Source organism: Nicotiana sylvestris, chromosome 2, assembly GCF_000393655.2.
Source record: "Nicotiana sylvestris chromosome 2, ASM39365v2, whole genome shotgun sequence".
In the NCBI taxonomy this organism is placed as follows: domain Eukaryota; kingdom Viridiplantae; phylum Streptophyta; class Magnoliopsida; order Solanales; family Solanaceae; genus Nicotiana; species Nicotiana sylvestris.
Genome location: NC_091058.1, coordinates 103418310 through 103424309, shown reverse-complemented (window position 1 = coordinate 103424309; position 6000 = coordinate 103418310). Strand labels below are relative to the sequence as shown.

Sequence of the window (6000 nt, the reverse complement as noted above, 5' to 3'; positions counted from 1 at the left end):
AGGGACTATACCATGTCCGGTTGGGAACTCGGGGATCGTATCCATACCCTCCTCGAGGGTCTCCATAACATGAGCTCGAACCGAATCGAGCGTTCCTAGTTTAGCGGCCCTCGGCACAGCCACCTACGGGACATCGGTACCCGACCTCGTCCTTTGTACCAAATGGTACTCATCATCATCGTCGTCTTCATCCCCAGTACTGGGACTTGCTCCAGAAGCTGAAGCCGAGACCTTGGCAGCAGTTCGAGGCCTGCGTGATTTGGGCTTCTTTGCCACATGAGATTCAACAGCCGCCTTTTTCTTCCTCTTCTTGCCCTTATCAGGCTTCAGGGCCTCTTCCTCACCCTCGGGAAGCGGTCTCATCAGCACTCCATCGCCAAGGCCTGTGCAAGCATAGTAATCAAAGCTTGTCCATGCGAAAGAGATATTGAAACATGGTAGAGGTGACAACAAAAAGGCTTACCGTGATTCTTAGCCGACCACTGCGTTTTAGCCAAGTTGGGCCAAGAACGTTCAAGATAAGGGAATGAAGTATCCAACTGCCTAATCCACCCCGACAGGTCCTGGACCACTTCAGGATACCAAACGATAGCTGCACAAATGAAGGGTAGATAATTTTATTTAGAAGAAGGTAAGAAGGCAATAAAGCTTGTTTGAGGGAGAGATACTTATGCTCCATATTCCACTCCTCCGACGTCCTCACTCAGACAAACCTGCTCATCCACCCTCGATCCTTGTTCTCATCAATGCTCGAGAAAAATGGCTTCGCGGATCGAGAATAAAGCTTAATCAAGCCTCGATAAAGACGAGGGCTATACAGTCTGATCAAGTGGTAAAAGGTAAAAGTCATACCCACGACTTTGTTAGAGAAATATCGGAGCATATAGACTATCCTCCAGAATGATGGATAAATTTGGCCAATCGTCACTTTATACTTATGGCAGAAGTCAAGAATAACCGGATCTATCGCCGGAGAAGAAGGATCTGAAGAATCGGCAGGGCCCAAAGTGAATAGGTGTGTATATACATGAAGAAAGTCGGCCTTATGATTTGTTATGCTCTCGTTAGAACTAGGAATCTCAACCAGCACTGTCCTCTCCCATCGACAGTTGTCTCTCACTTTTTGTATATCAGTCACGACGTTGATATACTGGGACAGGTGTTCGCATCGGCCCGGTGTAGATGAGGGGGTCTCTCGATAGAAAAATCGTTCACAGTACCGAACTCGATAGGGGTACACTTTTCAACGGTGGGTGCCACTTCGGGTTTTCCCTTGGATGTTCGAGATGAAGAGGCACCATCCTCTTTTCGAGGTACTGTTTAAGAGGTTCTAGCCATGGTGGTAGAAAGGCCTTTCTGAGAAAGTAAGTAAGGAACCAAGAACGGAAAAAGGAAGAATGTGAAAGTCTGAAGATGTTGTAAAAGTGTGAATCATTAAACGATTGAGGTATTTATAGAAGTCGTATGGGCAGCGGAAAGGACGAACCAATAGTTATATGATTCTCGATAGTCGTGTTTAACAGTGACACTTGCGCGGCTTTTTGAGTTATGGCATTTAATGCTCTGATAGGCTCACGTCATGATGATAGTGCCTAAGGAGTAGGAGTTCAAAACTGTTTCCTATCACTTTATTCTAGAAAATGCGGGGACTATCTGTATACGGTAAAATCGAAGGCCCGATTTTATGATCGTTAAGGCGCCTCGTAGAGACCATCCCCGGAAGGCTCGAAGTTTAGCTCAGAGTTCGCCCCCGAGGGTTCTTAACGGTCGACCCCGAGGCAGTACAAATCGAAGGCCATGATGGACAGGCGGTAGGTTCCCAAAGCACGTGATTAAAGCTGACCTAGGTCTATTAGGCTAGCATGAGCCCGTACCATGTCATTAAATGGTTGTATCAGCCATATATCTTTATAATAAATACATTTGTACTATGTTGGGATTCCCCTTACATATATAAAGGGGATCCTTGTCATTTTGTAGGGAAATCCGATGCTCAATATTAAATATACAAGAACATTCTCTCTACTTCCTAACTTAACATCTTGATCTCACTACTTACATTTATTACTTATATTCATTGTGTTCTATTCATTGTTCTTCATTGTTCATTATTGGTCATAAAGAACTGCCATCAAATTTGTCATAACTATTAATCCTCCATCGACGACCCTTAGCCGAGCGCCCGACTCGACCTCGAGGCCCAGAAGATGCAAACTCGAGGCCCCGGTTTCCAGCCATTTGGTTTGATTATTCCACTATTTACAAGCTACTACATTATTTTCTAATTCCTCACTTAGCATCTATTGCCTAACAACTAGCATAAAAATAAATCACATATTTTTAGAGCCACAAAATCAAATTTAATTGTTATTACTATTTTTACGGTAAACAGTTAACATATTTAAAGCTCCCTATGTCTGTATATATTGTTAAATGGAAGTATGTGTTTGTCATCAACTTGATGTTTTTTTCTCTTTCAGTAAAATGCAGGAAAGTTTCCTTTCTGTTAAGAAGAATCAACTAAATGCTGATTTTCAACAGTAAAGTAATGGAATACTAACAGTTTTTAAGTAAATATCAAGATCACAGTAGGTTTTGCTACACATTTTTTCATATGAATCATGTGTAAGCATAGGCAATTTTGTTACTAATCAAAATTAGTTTCTTAATTGGTTGACTTATGGGAATATCATATGTGCCAATACAAAATTTATAAAAACATTAGAGACATCTTTAAAGTACTATTTTAAAAATATGTTAAATTTCTTTAAGTAAACAATGCAAGACATTTTACCTTTAATAAGAAAAAGAGCCTGAAAACTTCCAGTAAAAGATGACAACGCATCGATACACAAACCTTTACAACAACAACATTATAATCCAGTATTATGACATCAAGCTTTATTTGGCGACCCTATTCCTTGAAAGCCCATAGCTAGACCAATATCAACCTTCAAGACAGATGCAAGACGAATTATTATAGCAATATCTTAGCCAAACTCGCATGACAGAGACAATGAGAGTGAACATGACAGCTTAATTTGGAGGGTAGAAAACAAAACTACGAATAAAAATTTTGAACATCAGTTAGTACAAATTTAAATGCATATAGGCAAAGATAGAATTTTTCTATCCGATTCGAACTTTCCAAAATATGAGCTCATTCATCTATCAAACACAATTTGTGAGAAAGAAGAAAAACAAAGAATAAAAAGGGCGAATGATGCTACTTTAAAATTCAGAAATAACACACAAAAATGAAATGTGTCAGCATTCATACAACAAAAGAACATATTGAATGAAAGTTGTACTCCTTCGATCAAGCAAGACCCGAAAAGGATAGCGCTTCAACTATTATAATAACAAATTAGAAAATATTAAAACCATCATTAAATTCCGAGTCAATTTCTCGGAAGGTCACTATAATAAATTATTTGTGAAAATCACTTTACTTTATTTTGTAACTAAAAAATTATTATATTTTGTTAATTGTAACTCAAAAGTCAATCTACACTTTTAGGGCATATTAAATATAATATTTCTTTTGCAACTCAACCATTTTTAAACATTTAAACATGACCCAACCTGCTAAAGGAAAATCAAAAATTGATGTGACTCAATTATTTCGTAACAAATCCAATTAAGCAATAGTAACTCATTAAGTAGCAATAGATAAATGTGGATCAGTTTTTAAAGTATATAAAGAATTACCTAAAGAGAAGTAGGAATTGGGTCCTCGCCTGTTTTGGAGTAGAAGAAGTTTATCCCACTCTAATATGAAGTAGACCAATTTACCTTGCAATTTAACCCAGTTTGAAATCAATCAGTCAAAAAGTTCTTATAAGAAGATGGCAGAGCAACTAATTAATAGAAGAGAAGTAAGAATGAGATGCGGTTTCCATTTATATGGTCTTAGATGAGATGGACCTTCATAAAATAAATAGTTATAATAAAATTCAAATGGAGTAAGAGAAGAATAAACCTGAGAGAATGGTTGAATAATAGGAAGAGAGCAGGAATGGAACATTCCGTATATTTTGTTTAATGATGATGCAAGACGGAAGAAGCCGGTAGGCTTTTAACACGCGTTTCAGTAAGAAAAGCATAGGTTAAAGTGAAATACCAATTATACCCTTGGTCGACCATCTTCCTTTTCTATATAATAGAAATATAACTGCTTTGTCGTAGTAGGCTCGCTCATAAGCGCTCGGCCATACTAGGCTTTGTATCTCGACCAACTAGGCTCGCTCATAGGTGCTTGGTCATAGTAGGCTCGGTATATAACTTATCATCTGATCAGAGGTTGCCCAATAGGGGCCTGCCCATCGATTATAGTTCGATGGTAATGAAAATACTATAATACTGTATATATAGACTCTCTACTCTCTTGGCGGGAAGAAGAAAAAACTCAATTAAATATGAAGTCCCGATAAGGAGAATATTGTAACTTATCAGACTAGAAAAATATACATAAATTCGGCAAAGTTTAATTTTCATTGGCTCAAGTAATGGAGACAATTGCTAACGGTCTCGAATTAATCATCATCTTACTTGTTTGTCAATTGTTGGAAAATATACATAAATTCGGCAAAGTTTAATTTTCATTGGCTCAAGTAATGGAGACAATTGCTAACGGTCTCGAATTAATCATCATCTTACTTGTTTGTCAATTGTTGCTAGATAGAATATTAAAAGACCTTCCAGTGAAAATGTCAATTATGATACCGGATTCATTTTTTATCCGATATGAAAATATAAAAAAAGGAAGACTAGAATTATATAAGAAACCTACACTATACTAGGATTCAAGATACCTGACAACTAACTAAAAATAAATTAAAAAAAGATTCAACTCTCCAATTTTGTTAGCCCAATTCCTGCATTACGTTAAAACAAACTAATTATCTTAGTTTTCTTATTAAGAGATAATTCCAAGAAAAATAATTCCATGTTCATGGGATAGGGAATATAATTTTCGGTAATATCCACCAAAAAGATGCAGTGTATCGAGCTAGGTATCTTACATCTGGTACTACCAAATGTAGTTATAAAAATTCTCTTTATGCCTCGTTATCAAACTCACGTCTCGTTATCAAACTCACGTAGTTACGAGATCATGCCAAAATGAAGAAAGGGCTTAGCTTTAATATATTTGGAATAGGGAAAAATCCGTATGATTTTCTTGGAAAAAATTGCACCGTACTTTTTTAAAACCGCAAAATTTCTCCGTTGTTAAGACTTTAAAAATTCTCGCTGCAATTGTTAAAACTTATAGGAATCACGTTGCTTAAGGTATAAAATCTGATTTGCAATGTTTTTGAGAATGGAGAGTTCAAGACTTGTCAAAATGGCCAACGTTAGTTATAGTTAACGGGAAAAGGCTAACATTTGTAGGATTCTTTTTGTGTAAGAAATGAAGTGTCTTGGTATTAACTTATTGATTTTGCCACCTATATTAAAGAATGAGCAAGAGTCATAGATTTGGAAGTGGCTTGCTGCCATGTCACTCTTCCCTTCTTTATCCAAAAAATTTCAATTAATTTAATTAGGTAATATTCCGCTACCCGGTAATTAATTAATTACCCGCATAATTAAGAATTATCTCAAATTACTTAAAATTCTACTTATTTTTAATACACTTTATATATCCCAATATCATGGTCATATGGTACTTTGTATGGTACTAGTCCGTAAATATCAGGTATTAACGCTCGGCCCGTACTTTATCCTCACATGCCAAACTTGGACGAAAATTTATTTTCTTTGACTTGCTTCCCTTTTCACCTTCACGAATTTACTCATCACTTGTGAAATAGCATAATCCTTATAATCTCCAAATAATCTTTTCCTTGGACTGATGTCAATTACTTTACGACAAATTCAATGTACAATACTACAGGTGCGACATCGTCTTAATATAATACTGCAGGACGTAATATCAACGTAATATTGCGGGGCGTAACAGAAGCGACCTCGCATCTTCGAGGAAATGATCTGCAT

General features: G+C 36.9%; 1 long non-coding RNA gene across 1 annotated transcript; it reads right to left on the bottom strand.

Moving 5' to 3' along the window:
* Nucleotides 1-2639: 2639 nt before the first annotated feature.
* LOC104213751 (uncharacterized) lies at nt 2640-4052 on the bottom strand. The gene is made up of 3 exons (XR_707740.2): nt 3983-4052; nt 3712-3795; nt 2640-2951 (listed from the first exon to the last, which is right to left on the bottom strand). It is a non-coding gene; the product is annotated as an uncharacterized lncRNA (long non-coding RNA).
* Nucleotides 4053-6000: the final 1948 nt, after the last annotated feature.